This window comes from Hemitrygon akajei, chromosome 1, assembly GCF_048418815.1.
Source record: "Hemitrygon akajei chromosome 1, sHemAka1.3, whole genome shotgun sequence".
Lineage (NCBI taxonomy): Eukaryota > Metazoa > Chordata > Chondrichthyes > Myliobatiformes > Dasyatidae > Hemitrygon > Hemitrygon akajei.
The window spans coordinates 149,353,171-149,371,025 of record NC_133124.1 but is presented as its reverse complement, the minus strand read 5'-3'; the positions used below and the strand labels follow the sequence as shown (position 1 = coordinate 149,371,025).

The 17,855-nt window shown below is 46.3% G+C and overlaps 1 long non-coding RNA gene across 4 annotated transcripts in view; it reads right to left on the bottom strand.

Annotated features, from left to right (window-relative positions):
- The window catches only part of LOC140731352 (uncharacterized), a 322,062-nt gene that overhangs the window by 66,126 nt on the left and 238,081 nt on the right, over positions 1-17,855 (bottom strand). Inside the window, exon 2 of one of the 4 annotated variants that reach the window (XR_012099796.1) lies at positions 792-917. The exons of the other annotated variants lie outside the window; for them this stretch is intronic. This is a non-coding gene — a long non-coding RNA (uncharacterized lncRNA). The remainder of the gene's footprint in view (positions 1-791; positions 918-17,855) is intronic. 4 annotated transcript variants of the gene reach the window in all.

Sequence of the window (17,855 nt, the reverse complement as noted above, 5' to 3'; positions counted from 1 at the left end):
ATCTACAAGCATTTGGAGAGCATAGTAATAGTCTTACTAGAGATAGTCAGCTTAGTTTTGTAAGGCGAAGGTCATACCTCATCAGCTAGACTGTCTTCTTCAAACAGGTGACAAAATAAATTGATGAAGTTAGAGCAGTGGATGTGGTGCACATGGATTTTAGCCAGGCTTTTGATAAGGTTCCCTATGGTAAGTTAATATGGAAAGGTAGGAGGTATGCGATCTAAGGAAACCTGGCTGTGTGGATTCAGAACCGGCTTGCCCATAGAAGGAAGAAGGTGGTTGTAGATGAAGAGTACTGGGCTTGGAGGCCCGTGACCAGTGGTGCTCTGCATGGATCTGTTCTGGGAGGTAGAAGGGTGGGTTAGTAAGTCTGCAGATGACACAAAGGTTTGTGGAGTTGTGGATAGTGCAGAAGCTTGTTGTAGAGTAAAACAGGACATCAACAGGATGCAGAGCTGGGCTGGGAAGTATGAAAACACACACTTTAGTATATTGGACTTGAAAGCAGATATAGGGCTGAAGGCAGGATTCTGACCAGAGTCCACGTCCATAGATCCCCCAAAGTTGCTGTTCAAGTTGATAGGGTGGTTAAGAAGGTGTATGCTGTGTTGGTCTTTAAATAGTCTGGGATTGAGTTTAAGAGCTGTGAGGTAACGTTGCAGCTCTATAAAATCCTGGTTAGACTGCATTTGGAGTATTGTGTTCAGTTTTGGTCAGAATGGTTGTAGAAGCTTTAGAGAGGGTGAAGAGGACTCTTACTATGATGCTGCCTGGATTAGAGAGCGTACCTTATGAAGACTGGCCCTTCTCTCTGGAGCGAAGAAGGATGAGAGTTGACTTTATAGGGGTGTACAAGATGATAAGAGGCACAGATTGAGTGGACAGTCAGAGACTTTTCCTCAAGGCAGAAGTTACTAATGGAGACAGGGGGAAGAAGAAAAGAATTTAAGCACAATTGAGTTTGAGTATAGGGGGTCAGAGTAAGTGTTTTTAACACAGAGAGTGGTGGGGCATGTTATGCCCTGCCAGGGACGGTGGCAGATCCAGATACATTAGGGACACTTAACAGGCACACAGATGACAAAAAAATGGAGGGCTATGTGTTGGTACATTATTGTGGACTGAAGGGCCTGTACTGTGTTCTACAAGTCAGGATGGAGCACAAGAATGGGCTGAAACCAGTGTAGACTAACATCATCTGAAACACCAAAGATTTCATTTCTAGACATTAGTCTTCCAGCCAGGGAATGGGTAAGACCACAAACATTTTTAATTCAGCTTCAGATTTGGCTCCATTTGTTTTTCGGTGAATCACAATCACTTCCCAGTACCTCACACTCACAGCCCAGCAAGGCTGCTGTGTCAAGAGCCAAGGCAAATTAAAAACTACTGATTCATACACAGGCAGTGACGTACTGCCTATCCCAAAATAGCTTGGCACGGCTATCCAAGCAGCAGAGGAGACGGATACAATTTACAAAGGAACACTAACGGGAAGTGAGTTGTCATGTGTGGAGTGAATCTGTGCTGATTAATACCACTAACATGAATAAAATGTTGAATACAAGCATCAGAGATATCAGCTTGGAAGAGGATGTGTGTGTGGGGGAGGGGTGGGAGGCAGAGAGACAGAGAGAGTGTGTGTGGGGGGGACAGGGAAAGAGACAGACACAGGGGGAGGGGATTGAGGGAGAGGGTGGCTGGGGAAGGGTGAGGTGAGGAATGGTCAGGCAGGGGAGAGGGGCGGGAGTGAGGGAGCAACGGGGATGAGAAAGCAGGCAGGCAGGGGAAAGTGACGAGGGAGAGGGAGTGGGAGTGGGAGTGCAGGAGAAGGTATTTTGCAAACTCAGCCCTATAGGCTATTAGGAACAGACCCTGTAGCTTCACCCCGACATTCCAGGGAATAAGGTTTTAGCCTATCCAACCTCTTGCTAAAACTTAGTGGCAGCATCCTTCGTAAATCTTCTCTGTGCTCTCCACCATTAACAACCTGTCAGGTTGTGGACAGAGACTGAATTTGGAAACTGACCCTTCACACAGTTAGGTGAGCATTTTATTCTTCCTTCACAACCGTCAGTCACAGAGATTCCAGCAGCTCACCCACCCACACAAATACTCTGCAGAACACAGAACAAAGCAACAGCAAATCAAGTCCCTCTGCCCCACCCATGCACAGGGATAGTCCTCCTCCAATTCCAGGACAGGTCTCTAATCTCCCGACTTGGCCATCGGGCTTCTTCTGCTTTTTCCAGCTTCAGGCACACTTCGGATGTCATTAACCTTAAGATTTGTTTGAATCCAGGGTCACTTTATTCCTAAACAGTGGCAGTTTATAAATGAAATAGTCACAGTTCATGAATGAAACATAATAAATACTGCAGCAAAATGGAGCTTTCAGCGAGCATGCAGAGTACAGTAGGATTCTCAGCAGTGTGGATGAGAGAGATCTTGGGGCCAACATCCACAGATTCATCAAAGCTGCTGGGCAAGATGACAGGGTGGTTAGACGACGTATGGTGTCTTAACCTTCATTAGTCAAGGGAAAAACCTGCGAGGTAAAGGTGCAGTTCCATCTAACCCTGGTAGATCACTTATGGTCACCTCATTATAAGAAAGATATGGACACTCTGGAGAGGGTGCAGAGGAGACTGCATGGATTCGAGATCCTATCTCATGAGGATAGGTTGAGAGGTGACTTGATAAGACCTGTACAAGGTGATAAACGACACAGATCAAGTGGACAGACAGAGACTTTTTCCCAGGGCAGAAACAGCTAAAACACGAGGGAATAAATTTAAAGCACAGACCAAGTGCTAGAGACAAGTTTTTTTTATACAGAGAGTGGTATTTGCGTGGAATGCCCCGCTAGGGGTGGTGGTAGAGGCAGATACATTGCAGGATCTAAGAAACTCTTAGATCAACATATGGATGAAGCAAAAATGGACGGTGATGAGGGATGGAGGGATAAATTGATCTCAGAGTAGGTTAAACGGTTGGTACAACATCGTGGGCTGATGGACTAAACGTTCTACGTACATTGACAAGAAAAGCATGCTGAACTCTGTCTGACAAAGAGTTTTCAGCTGACCCAACACCAACCAATTAGTTAAGTAACATTACGCCCAGAGGTTGAAACCCAAGAGTTGATGGGAAGAACTTGTAGACTCCACACAGAGGTCAGGATTTAACCAGGGCCACTGGAGATGTGAGTCATCACCTTTATTGGCTGCGTCCCCGAGCCTAGGGTCTCGCTGGAAACAAGGCAGCAATCTGATTAACCAGAGTTAAAACTCAAGCCCGTGCACAGGCACCAAGCTGAGAATCATGCCAGGTTTATCATTTAACCGCTCAACTGCTGGTACCAGCTTAAAACCTGGCACCCGAAGCGACCTGGGCAATGACTGTTCTGGACAATGTCACCCACTTCACTGGCCGTCATTCAACTCAAACAATTTAACTGGAATAAAACGTCACTTCCTGGGCATCTGAGCTTGTAGTGATCACATTTGATGGAGCGGGGGTCTGGTTAGAAATGTTTTTGACACACATCAGGGACAAATCAGCTGTTGGAAACACATGCACTGCGGTAAGGGCAAACACAATTAAACACTAGAACCATCTGCTGTTGAGCGGTGAGTAACAGGAAGTAACAAAGCCTGCAGCCCAGGCCAGCGGGCGTCTCTTTTTTAAAAACGTGCTGAGATTCTAAACAACTAGAGTGAGCACTACACTTTCTCCGGGAGGCCGAGATGCAGGATGGTGGCTTCTGCTGGTCTCAGCCCCCAGTCTTGCGCCACTCCAAACTCACATTCCACAGTGAGTGGACACATGAGTCATATGGTAAAGCCAGAGAAGGGCTCAGGGAAGCTCTGGAATTAAAGATCTTGTATGAAATGACACTGTCTAAGAAGAAAGGCAGAGCAGATGGTGGGGTGAGGCAGGGGGGAAGAGGAGGAGGGGAATTGAGCATGGAAAAGGGTCAGAGGCAGCAGGGGAGGGGGGAGTGGCGGCAGGGGAGAGAGCGAATGTGAGGCAAGGAAGGAAGGGGAGGGAGGAGATATAAAAGCAATGAGTAGAGCTATTAATAGGAAGAGGATGAAGGCAATAAGGTTTGAGAGTGTAACTCGTGCATGTCCAATTATGGTGGCAAGGGACAGCTGACTTGCTGTGAATCTGCACCAGATGGCAAGCTCTGAAACACAAATGGATTCAAGAAAAAGACATCCAATATCCCCCCTGGGTCCGCAAGGAGCTATCTTCCAAGTAGATGCTGACTTCTGTAAGGATCCTTGTGTAGTGTACACAATCTGTTCCCAGGTCTACCCGTCTCAACTGATTCACATTCTCTAGATTGTCAGACTGAGTGCCGTATGCCATGAGCAGAATTAGGCCATTCGGCCCATCGAGTCTGCTCCATGTTTCCCATTTTCCTGCCTTCTCCTCGAAATCTTTGAGGGGTTGACTAATCAAGAGCCTATCAATCTCCAGTTTAAAGACTTGCCCTCTAATCCCATCTGTGACAATGAAATCCACAGATTCACCACCTTTAGTACCTCCTCCTCTCTGTTCTAAAGGGCCAGCCTTGTAGTTTGAGGCTGTGCCCTCTGTTCCTCGACTCCTCGACTACTGGAAGCATCCTTTTCACATCCACTCTATCCCAAACCTTTCAATATTTGATTGGTTTCAGTGAGGTTCTCCCTCATTCATTCATTCATTTAAACTGTAGTGAGTAGAAGCCCAGAGCCAAAAACACTCCTCACATGTTAACCCTTTCATTCCCAAGATCACACTTGTAAACCACCTCTAGACCTTCGAAACACAGGAAATTTTGGATTGACCAGGACCTTGTTGGACAGCCTATGGTCTAACCTGCCATTTTATCTATCACCACAACAACTCCCTGAGTCTATTTGCAAACCTCCACAAGACACACAACAGCACACCCTACAACTCCATTTTCCCCTCTCTCATCTTTTGCTCCATACTCTTGCCCCCAATATGCCAGGCAACTCTACTCCATCCTACACTCCATAAACTTGTGGTCAGCTCCATCATGGGCACGAGCCTTCACAGCGCCACGGTCATCTTCAAACGACGATGCCTCAAAAAGGCAGCATCTATCATTGAGGGCCCCCACTACCCAGGACGTGTCCTCGTCTCATTACTACCATCTAAGAGGAGGTACAGGAGCCTGAAGACAAACACTCAACATTTTTGGAGCTGTGTCTTCCCCTCCACCAAACACTTATGAGTGGTACACGAACACAACCTCACTCTTGCTCCTGGTATGGCCTCCTGCGTAGACCCAGCGTAGACTGGGCGTTTCGCTAAGCATCTACACTCTTTCCACCAGTAGAAGCTGGGTCTCCCAGTGGCCACCCATTTTAATTCCATTTCCCATTCCCATTCTGATATGTCAATCCAGGACCTCCTCTACTGTTGTGATGAAGCTACACTCATCGGAGGAAAAACACCTTATATTCCGTCTGGATAGCCTCCAACCTGATGGCATGAACATCAATTTCTCAAACTTCCCACCTTGTCCCTCACCATTCCCGAACTCACTTCCCTCACTTTGTCTCCTTGCCTCCCTTGTCACATCGCCTCCCTCGGGTGCTCCTCCCCCTTGCTTTCTTCCATGGTTTTCTGTTTCTTTCACCAATCAACTTCCCAGCTCTTTACTTCATCCCTCGCCCTCCAAGTTTCACCTATCCCCCTTGTGTTTTTCTCTTCCCTCCCCCACCTCCCCTCAGCTTTTTTTCCAGTCCTGCTGAAGGGTTTCAGCCTGAAACGTCGACTGTACTCTCTTCCGTAGATTCTGCCTGGCTTGCTGAGTTCCTCCAGCATTTTGTGTGTGTTGTTCATTACTTTTGTTATAGTTTTGGTATATATTTATTATAAATTATAGTATATTTTATATACTGCACTGATCTGCCACCACAAAACAAATTTCATGACATATTTCAATAATATAAACCTGACTCTGATTCTGCTAAAGACTGCAACCTCTGTGCTAACTCAAGAGATCATCCCATAACCTCTGTACTTCCTGACCTATATTTAACTCATATCTCAGCACTAAACATATTTGCCTTTGATTTAAAATACTTAGTCTTATCTGATTATGGTCAATTGTTCCTGTTCTACACTCACCCCCAAACAACTGACATATTTTTTTCCCCTCCATCATTCAATTGGGTTTGAGTTTGAGGCTGAGCTATCTCTCTCAGCCAATAACCATCTGAATCCACCCCCACCCCTTCTCCTCCAATGTTCCTCAAAACCTTCGCTCTGGTCAGAGTCACACATCATGTGCCTCTTAAAAGTCCCTAACATGTCTTCCCTTGTCAGGGCATCCACACATTCAGCACTCTCTATGTAAAGAACTTAACCCTGGCATGCCACCCCCCATACATTCCAGCTTAAAATTATGGCCCCTCGTATTAACCATTTCTGCCCTGGGAAAACATCTCTGGCTGTCCATTCGATTCATGCCTCTTATTATCTTGTACACCTCTATCAAGTCATCTCTTCACCTCCTTTGTTCCAAAGAGAAGAGCCCTGGCTCACTCAACCTAGATAGATAGATAGATAGATAGATAGATAGATACTTTATTCATCCCCATGGGGAAATTCAACTTTTTTTCCAATGTCCCATACACTTGTTGTAGCAAAACTAATTACATACAATACTTAACTCAGTAAAAAATATGATATGCATCTAAATCACTCTCTCAAAAAGCATTAATAATAGCTTTTAAAAAGTTCTTAAGTCCTGGCGGTTGAATTGTAAAGCCTAATGGCATTGGGGAGTATTGACCTCTTCATCCTGTCTGAGGAGCATTGCATCGATAGTAACCTGTCACTGAAACTGCTTCTCTGTCTCTGGATGGTGCTATGTAGAGGATGTTCAGAGTTTTCCATAATTGACCGCAGCCTACTCAGCGCCCTTCGCTCAGCTACCGATGTTAAACTCTCCAGTATTTTGCCCACGACAGAGCCCGCCTTCCTTACCAGCTTATTAAGACGTGAGGCGTCCCTCTTCTTAATGCTTCCTCCCCAACACGCCACCACAAAGAAGAGGGCGCTCTCCACAACTGACCTATAGAACATCTTCAGCATCTCACTACAGACATTGAATGACGCCAACCTTCTAAGGAAGTACAGAGACATAACACATGCCTCACATTATGATATCGCCATAAGACATGCTCTCTAGTCCAGGTAGCACCCTGGTGTATCTCCTCTGCACCCTCATTGGTAGCCTCTAATTAGCACGATGCTATTATGGCTCAGGAGTCTTGCAGTTTGGAGTTCAATCCTGGCATCCTTTCTAAGATGTCTCTAAGTCCCCCTGTGGAATGCGTGGGTTCTCTCCAGTTGCTCAGGTTTCCTCCCACAGGCCAAAGACGTACTGGGTAAGTACATTGTCCCCTAATTAGGTAAGGGTTTAATCAGGGGTGTTGGGGGTTACTAGGCAACAAGTCTCAAAGCGCTGCAAAGGCCTATTATGTATTTCAAATTAAGTAAATAAGTCCTCCCTATAATGAGGCACTAGAACTCAACACAATATTCCAAGACACAAACAAGAGATTCTGTAAATGCTGGAAATCCAGAGTCACACACACAAAATGTTGGAGGAACTCAGCAAGTCAGGCAGTATCTATGGAGACGAACCAACAGATGACATTTCAGGCTGAGACCCTTCAATCATTCCAAGTGTGGTCTAACCAGGGTTTTATAGAGCTGCATCATTACCTTGCAGCTCTTAAACTCTATCCTCCCACTAATGACTTCTTAGCAACCCTACCACATTGCTTGGCAACTCTGAAAGATCAATGGACATGGTGAGGGAATGTAAATAGCATGGCTGTGGGTAAAGACAGGGCAATGTGACTGACGTACAGGCTGAGTGATCACCTCCTGGGTCATAAAGGACATCCTCACAACCCAGTAGGACCTCTGAGAAATCAGTGGAGACTTTTTACAGATTTCTTCTCAACTTCTTCAAATTGAGAAGCATTTGCTTCAGTCTTAATGCTGTAACTAACATCTTCTTTCCCGTCTCTCAAAGTACGCTTCCTTGTTGCCTTCAAAGGCAGCATGCTTATCAAACTCTAAACATAGATTTTCCTGAGGGTGATGGCTACCTCAGTTAACAGAGTTTAATTTTACTTGCTACAAGACACTTACTCTGTTTTAGTCGTAACTAGGTCACAAGTCACCGCATCAGCTGGGTGTCACTTCGTGGTAACACACTCTCACTTCAGAGTTAGAAGGCTGGGTTGAAGCTCCTCCTCCAACCTAATTTGGAATACAAAAACTATGCTGCAGCCAGGCCGATATAGTGGGTGGTGCTGTGTTTCAGGTCAGACACAACCACGGGCCCATCATGCATCATGTGGGGGTTTACTATTGACCAGAGGACAGCAGAGTAGCACAGCTGTAGCAGGAAGGTTCCAGAAGGGGTAGTTAAAACTGCCCACGCATCGTCGGCACCAATCTACCCACCATCAATGATATGTATACACAGAGATGCCTGAGAAAAGCCAGCAACATTGCCTACCCTGCTATAGACTGATGTCCCTCTGTCATCATGGAAGAGGCTATGCAGCATCCACACCAAGACCATCAGACTCAAAACCAGTTACTTCCCTCAAGCTGATCAACACCTCCACCCAGTAACCCACCCCTCCTCCACTACTTTATCATTTCCTGTCAGAGACACCTTGTGTACAAACACTCCTGGCTAAACACCACTTTATGGGCATACAATCACTATATTATCAATTATCTTATGTATTGGTATTTATTGTGTTATTTATACTCATCGTGGTTTTTTTCACTGCACTGGATCCAGATTAACAATCATTTTGTACTTTACGCTTGTGCACTGACCAATGACAATAAACTATCTTCAATCTGTACAGACAGACTCAGGTTCAGATTTTTATCACAGGAACATCAAGACGCATCGTAAAATATGTTGTTTGCTTTAACAACCGACACAACCCAAGGATGTGGTAGCACTGTAGTATAGCTGTTAGCATCACGTTATTACCATGCCTATGGCCCAGGTTCAATTCCCATCACTGTGAGGTGTTTATACTTTCCTCTGTGACTGCGTGTGTTTCCTCCAGGCACTCTGATTTCCTCCCGGCACTCTGATTTCCTCCCGGCACTCTGATTTCCTCCAGGCACTCTGATTTCCTCCCGGCACTCTGATTTCCTCCAGGCACTCTGATTTCCTCCAGGCACTCTGATTTCCTCCCAGCACTCTGATTTCCTCCAGGCACTCTGATTTCCTCCAGGCACTCTGATTTCCTCCCACAGTCCTAAGACGCACGGGTTAGTAGGTCACGTGAGATGTAAATGGGCGGTGTGGATTCGTCGGGCTGGGAGGGCCTGCTACTGTGCTGCATCTCTACCTGCGGAACGTACAGATAAGGACTGACTGTCAGTATCGATCATGTTTCCCTGCTGGGGAAATCTACGACGTTAGGTGGAAGCTAATGGGTTAATTGGCTGTGGAAAATTGGTCCGGTGAATGAAGCCCGAAGGGTCTCGGCCTGAAACGTTGACTACTTTTGTTCCATGGATGCTGCCTCGCCTGCTGAGTTCCTCGAGTATTTTGTGTGTATTGCTCAGATTTCCAGCATCTACAGATTGTCTCTTGTTGGTGAGTGAACAAATTTAGGCAGCAGTTGATGGAAATGTGGGAGAATAATTTACTTCTATTTTTATTTTATTTTATTGATACATTGCGCAGTGGGACATTACAGAGTAGACCCTTCGAGTCACACCACCCCAGCAATCCCACAGCCCTGATTAACCCTATAGACAATAGGTGCAGGAGTAGGCCATTCGGCCCTTCGAGCCAGCACCACCATTCAATGGCTGATCATCCATAATCAGTACCGCATTCCTGCCTTCTCCCCATACCCTAACCTAACCTCCAGGCAGTTTACAATAAACAATTAAACTCCCTAGCATGTCTTTGGAAATCAGAGCACCTGGGGAGAACCCAAGCATTCCACAGGGAGAACACAGAGAGACTCCTTAGGGAATGGAGTCAGAGATGAACTCCGGAATGGACCGAGCTGTAATAGCCTCACACTGACTGCTACATTACCACTGTGCCCCATCAATGGGATTTCATAGAAAAACAAACAAACTGCTGGAGGAACTCAATGTGTTGAGCAGCTTCTGTGGTGGGAATTGGACAGATCCTTCATCAGGACTGAAAGTTAAAGGGGAGATGGGCAGGTTAAAAAGGTGAGGGGGAAAGGTGTGGTAACAGCTGACAGGCATTAGGTGGATCCACTTGACGAGCAGTAGGTAGGCAGATGGTGGAGAGAAGAGGTGATCAGTGGAGGCAAAGCACTGAAAATGATGGAATCTTGATACGAGAGGAAGGGCAAGTGGAGGGTGGAAGAAGGGCAATAAATAACAGGAGAAAAAGAGGCTAGAGAGTTGCTGTGCAGGAGGAACTGGAAAGATGAGAGATAAACAGAACAAAGGAACCGGTTAGTTGGAATTGGAAAATTCAGTCTCAGAATGAGATCACCTCACTGTAAACACCCTCAACTGCTGTTTACATTGTAAATATGCACTGGTGTTTATGCACACTTCATTCCATTTCCATCCTGTAACCTCGAAAATTGTTCGTCCCACTGCTGCCATCGGGGAGGGGGCACAGGAGCCTTAGGCCACACACCACCAGGTTCAGGAACAGGTATCACCCTTCAACCATCAGGCTCCTGAACCAGCCTGGATAACTTCACTCACACAACGCTGATCACTGAACCTATGGACTCACTTTCAAGGACTCTACAGCAACAACAGTATTATTAATTTATTATTGCATTTTTTTTGTAATTTGCAGAGTGTCTTCTTTACCATATTAGTTGCTTGTTAGTCTTTTGTCTCCGTAAGGTTTTTCATTAATTCTATTGTGTTTCTTTGCCTGCAAGAAAATGAATCTCAGGGTACATATGGTGACATATACATACTTTGAAAATAACTTCACTCTGAACGTTGAACTTGCTAACTGTCGGTATCTGTCAGGAAGCCCAATTAACCATCTCAAAACCATGCCACATAGAACAACGCTTACGATCTTCACTGCTGCAACTCAGAATATGAAGCTGTCTGATCCATGCCTGCAATCACCGATTTCCCCTTTTACAAGGGTGTAGCCTTATGTACAGCCAACCAGAAATACCATCAGACAAGTACCTGGCCTTCTGATCTCGTACAGGTAGAAGCTTTCTAGTGCTAAAAAACGTCTGAAGTGTTGTCACTGTGGCAGTGTGATAAACGCAAACAGCGAACTTCCACTGACAGTGATGGCAACTGTGTCCTCAGTTTCGGTGAAGACAATTAGGGTAGCATGGTAGCATACCAGTTAATGCAATCGCTTTACAGCACAAATGATCACTGATCGGGGTTCAATTCCTGACACTGTAAAGAGTCAGTACACACAAAACAACACAGATTCTGCACACGGATGCCAGCTAAGAGGGTTTAGGGAGCGTCCTGTATCAGGATCAGGGCACTGGTTGAGGCCTGTTGTGTTTGTCAGCCGGAGTCTGTTGCCCTCCAAGAAAAACTAGCCCACACGCAAGTTGGAATTTCTGGGGTTGAAATGGGCAGTGGCGGATAAGCTGAGTGACTACCTCTACGGGACCAAGTTTGAGGTAAGGACGGACAACAACCCCCTAACTTATATCCTGACTTTGGCGAAACTGGATGCCACGGGCCATCGGTGGTTGGTGGTGTTGTCTGCCTATGATTTCAGCCTGAATTACCGGCCGGGAAGCAGGAACATTGACGCTGATGCTTTGTCCAGACGGGCGCATGAGACACTGGACGGGGACGAGGAGTGGGAGAGAGTTCCTGCCCCGGGGGTGACGGTCAAGTGTCAGTTTGCCATCACTGTGAAGGCAGAGGGAAAGGAGGGGCAGGATCGAGCGGTGGATCAATTGGGAGCTTCTGATGATGCCATTCCCCAAGTTTACTGTAACCTGACTGCTCTGAAGACAAGCCAGTTACCGGAGTTGAGTTTTGGGGAAGTGGCAGCTGCTCAGCAAGATGACCCGGGCTTCAGTACCATTTGGTCAGCGGTTGAAAAGAGAGACATGGCTCAGGCAGAGAAGACGAAACCCGCTTCGGTGCCTCCATACCAGGTCACGACACCCCCGGACCGACCTCGGCATTGCCAGCTGGTTCTGCCTGAGAAGTATCGGTAGGATTGTGTTGAAGTCACTTCATGATGATTCTGGACATTTGGGGGTGGAAAAGACCTAAGGATTGCTCTTTACTGACCCCGTATGAAATTGGAGGTTGAAGAATACAGCAAGTCATGCATTCAATGTATACGGCGGAGGACGCTGCCTACGCGGGCAGCTCCCTTGTCCCACTTGCAGAGTGTGGGGCCCCTGGACCTGGTGTGTATGGATTTCCTGTCAATAAAACCCAACACCGGCAACACGGCGAATGTCTTAGTCATCACGGACCAATACACCAGATATGCTCAGGCTTTTCCTACCAAGGACCAGAGGGGGTCTACCGTGGAAAAAGTGTTATGGGAGAAGCATTTCATTTATTATGCCCCCCCCCCCCCAGGCGGATACATAGTGATCAAGGATGGGATTTCGAGAGCAGACTCATCCATGAGTTACTGGGCATGCTTGGAGTCGAGAAGTCGAGGACCACGCCCTATCACCCACAGGGAGATCCCCAGCCCAAGAGGTTTAATTGGACCTTGGTAGACATGCTCAGAACCCTGGAGATCAGCAGGAAGAGCAGGTGGAGTCGACATATTGGGCATCTGGTTCACAGTTACAACTGTACACAAAATGAAGCTACTGGGTACTCACCCTACTATCTGATGTTTGGGCACAAGGCGAAGTTGCCCATTGACCTTCGTCTTGGGACTGATGAGGGCAACTTACCACCAAAGACTTATCTGAAGTATGTGTCTGATATGAGGAGAGGGCTGAAAAGGGCTTATGAATTAGCTGGAGTTGTGGCTGCCAAGCAGAATCAAGGAAATAATAGAAAGTATGATCAGAAGGTGTCCTGCTGGGAGACCAGGTCATAAGGAATTTGGGGCTACCTGCGAAACATAAGTTGGCTAACTGCCAGGCTGCTACGCCTGGTGTGATGGAGAGTCAGATGCCAAACCTACCAGTTTTCCAGGTGAAACCAGAGGAGGGGAAAGGGCCTGTCAAGATTCTCCATCGTAACCACTGTTGCCCCTGGGACAGGAGGTGCAGGTTGACCCAGAGCCCGACTTGGAGCCTACACCTAGTAAGAGGACTCTGCGGAAACGCAGGATGACTAAAGGGTCCACAGCAGGCGAGGTTAGGCCGGCCCCACCCAAGAGGGATACTGATTCGGAGGATGAAGACCTGGATGTGTGGTATATGCTGCCTTTCGCTAACTGCTCATTGACTGAGGGAGAGACTCCCGGCCCTTCTTCTGCTGAGTCAGGTGAAGTGGGGCAGGGGGCTGTCTGTGGGCAGCCTGGGTGGCAGAGAGACTCTGCAGGGGAGGAAGCGGGGTTTGATCACGGGACAGAGGGCTCCAAGTTGCAGGTGGGCATGAGTGATAGATCAGGGGAGGCCTCGCCAGGTGGACCGGAAGTATCCCCAGTAGTGTCGGAACCTGAAGAGTTAGGTGAGGGGGTGTGGAGGTCTCAGAGAATTAGCAGACCACTGGATAGACTAGCTTACGTAGCACCAGGGGAGCAGAGTGCGACCTCTACTGTTTTGGGAGCTATGTCACTGCCTTTTACACCTGGATTGGACTTTGTGCTTTGCAGGAGGGTTGGTGAATTACAGGTGTCCCACGTTTTTGAACATTCGCTTTACGACACCTCGCTGTTACAAAAGACCTACATTAGTTACCTGTTTTCGCCAACAGAAGGTGTTTTCACTGTTACGAAAAAAGGCAGCACGTGAAAAAAGGCAGCGCGCGCCGAGCAGCCGAGTTCTTCCCCCGGAACTGCATTCTGGCCAGCACTGCTTCAACACGTGCCTGTGAACATCTGTGCTTTATGTCGACTTATTTTGTGCATCCGTTAGCAAGATGAGTTCTAAGGTATTGGAAAAGCCTAAAAGAGAGCGTAAGGGTGTTACACTTAGCATAAAACTAGACATAATAAAGCATTTTGATCGTGGTGAACGAAGTAAGGATATAGTGAGTTTGGCTAAGGGTTTGTGGAAGTTGATGAAGATGATGTTGAAGAGGTTCTGGCATCCCATGACCAAGAACTGACAGATGAAGAGGAAAGGATAACAATTGAAGCCGAACGCAGTAGTGAACGGCCCGAAAGTGAAGACGTCCAGGCACTGAACGGGAAGCAATTGCGTGAGATTTTTGCTGCGATTGACAACGCTGCAATTATTACAGAAAAGTATGATTTTAATTTTGAAAGGGTACGTAGGTTTAGGGCATATTTGCAGGATGGTTTGAGGGCTTACAATGAACTGTATGATAGATGCGTGAAATGTGTGAGGCTAAGCAGTCAAGCATACTGTCATTTTTCAAGCCTTCCACATCAGCCACAGCAGACGACGAAACTTGACCTTCGACACTGAGGCAGGCAGACATAGAAGAAGATGACCTGCCTGCCCTGATGAAAACAGACGACGATGAGATGACACCCCAGTGTACCACCACCCCAACCTCTGATGACTCAGCCTAACGCACCATCATCAGTGTCCTCACTGTCTTCCCGATTCCGGTAAGTGAAACTACACTGGACATACATTATTTCTACTTTATATAGGCTGTGTATTTTTATGTGTTTTTTGGTATGATTTGGCAGCTTCGTAGCTTAAAGGTTACTGGAAAGAGTGCTTCTGCCGAGAATGCTTGTGCCGAGTGTTTTTGCCAAGAGCGCTTGCACCAAGTGTTTCTGCCGCGAGTGCTACCGAGAGCGCTTGTGCTGAGTCTTCCTGCCGAGAGTTCTTGTGTGATATTTTCGCTACTGTGGACAGTACTGCAAAAATTGCAGAAAAGTATTCCTACTTTATATAGGCTGTGTATTTATCAGATCATTCCTGCTTTTACTATATGTTACTGTTATTTTAGGTTCTATGTGTTATTTGGCATGATTTGGTGGTTATTTTTTGGGTCTGCGAACGCTCACAAATTTTTCCCATATAAATAAATGGTAATTGCTTCTTCACTTTACGACATTCCATTACAAACCATTTCACAGGAACGCTCTACTTTCGAATAGCGGGGGGAAACCTGTACCTTAACGTCATGAGGACATGACTAAATTTGGTGGGGGAAAGTGTAACGCACTGCAAGGTTTCACTGCTAATGTAATGTTTTCTCTGCAGCAGCAGTGTTTGGGTTACGACTGGAGATAACGGGGGCTTTGGAATGTGTGGCATCCAATGAGAGGCATGTTGTTCTTTCTTGTGGGTCTGAGAGAAGGGATGTTGTGTCGGGGAGAGATGGAGAGTTGCCAGACGGAGTGGACTTGGAGCGAGGGTCTGAGGGCTTGGAGGAGGTCAATGGGAACCAATGGATGGAACTGTCAGCTCCAGCTTTTGCGCATTAGACTGTTGCATGAGAATGGGCCCTTCTCTTTTTCTATTTCTTTACTAACCATACAGTCAAATTAAGAATTATAAAGCTCAATGGTTTAACTGCATATTTTGTACTGTTTGTTATTTTGTGGTACTGATTTGTAACAGGGGAACACATCATGCAGCGTCCACCCAAACTAGGTTTCTCAAGTTTGGCCAGGCCGGGGGCTGTCTCCCGCTAGACTAAGCCGCTAGCCGAACCGAGGATTACCTTAGAAATCCACAGCAACACACAAAATGCTGGAGGAACTCAGCAGCACAGGCAGTATCTATGGAGAGGAATAAAGAGTGACGTTTCGGGCTGAGACGCTTCAGAATCAGAATCAAGTTTAATAGCACCAGCATATGTTGTGAAATTTGTTGTCTTTGTGGCAGCAATACAATGCCACACATAATAATAGAGAAAATTTGTTAATTACAGTAGGTATATAGGTATAAAATAGTTCAACAAGTAGTGGAAAAAATAGAAATAAAAAAGCAGTGAGGTCATGTTCATGGGTTCAACGTCCATTTAGAAATCAGGTGGCTGAGGGGAAGAAACTGTTCCTGAATCGCTGAGTGTGTGCCTTCAGGCTCCTCTACCTCCTTCCTGACAGTAACATAGAGAAGAGGGCATGTCTTGGCTGATGGAGGTCCTTAATGATGAATGCTGCTTTTCTGAGGCATCGCTCCTTGAAGATGTCCTGGAAACTACATTACAGGGGCTAGTAGCCATGATGGAGCGGACTAATTTTACAACTCTCTGCAGCTATTTCAATCCTGTGCAGCACCCCCCTCCCCCACACCAGGTACTGGTGTAGCCGATGAGAATGCCCTCCACTGGTAAGGAAAGGGAGAAAAGCCATTCTCCATCCTTTCCTCCTCTCACATTCCAAAGTCATACGGTTAGGGTTAGTGATTTTTGGCATACCGTGTTGGCTACTGGAAGCGTGGTGACACTGCCCCCAGTACAATCCTCACTGATTTGACTTGACACAAACAACACAGTTCACTGTACATTATCATGTATATATGACAAATAAAGATAATCTCTTAAATCTAATTAGTGGTAGTCTGTACGGGCAAGTAACTTTCCCCAAAGTATCACCAAGGCATTCTACACACCCACCTGGAGTAACAATCTCCAGGAAGGCTGTGCACAACAATTATTGAATTTAATAATTCAATAATTTATACATCAACTCCTAAAGTAATCATCGATTAGAAAGTAATGGGGGAGAGGGGAGAAAGGCAGGAAGTCGCAGGAATAAACGCACATACCCCATCTCATTGCACTCCTGGTTTACTAACTCATCCAAAAGATGGTGCCTCTAACAATATAGAACTCCCTCCATCCCGCATGATGAATAAATCCCTGAACACAGGTAAGCATTTAGATGAAACAAGCAGGTCAGCAAATTAGTTTTCCTACATTGACTAGCTAGAGCTAAATTTGTCACATGTACATTGAAACATAGCGGGAAATGTGACATTTTGTGTCACAGTCCGAGGATGTGCTGTGCTGGGGGAGGGGGCAGCCTGCAAGTGATGTCAGACCATGCCCACAACTTACTATCAGGTATCTTTGGAATGTGGGAGGAAACCAGAGCACCCGGAGGAAACACACATGCAGTTTCAGGGAGAATGTACAAATTCCTTACAGGCAGTGACAGGAATTGGAATCCTGATTGGTAATGGCTGGCGCTGGAAAGTGCTACACTAACTGCCACGTTACCGTGCCACCCTTGTAGTTTGGCAACATAGATAACAGAAATGTTGCTTCTCCGCACAGATAAAAGAACACAGGAGGCAAATAGACTCATCAAATCCTTCAGCTATACATTCCATTCCTCACAACACAATTCATACCCCAAAAATGGGCCATTCCCATCTTCTAAACGCTCCTTGGCACAGGAGGGAGGGTCTGTGATATCTGTGCTTAACTAGTAGCTAGCATCTTCTGTCTCTTCGTACCTCCTGTACATAATAAAGTGGCCACTGAGGCTACGTCCACACTAGACTGGACAATTTTGAAAACACCAGTTTCGCGTAAAAACAATAGGCGTCCACACCAAGCGTTTTTGAAAATATCTCCGTCCACAATGAAATGGAGATTTCGGCTAATCTCCTACTGCGCATGCGCAGGACACATCTACTGAAAACAAGCGACGTGTTTGGTGTTGAATCTCGCTGTGAAAGACTGTGCACGTTTGTTCAGTTACAGACTAGAAAAACTTAAATGACGTACAGCCGTTGGGTTCT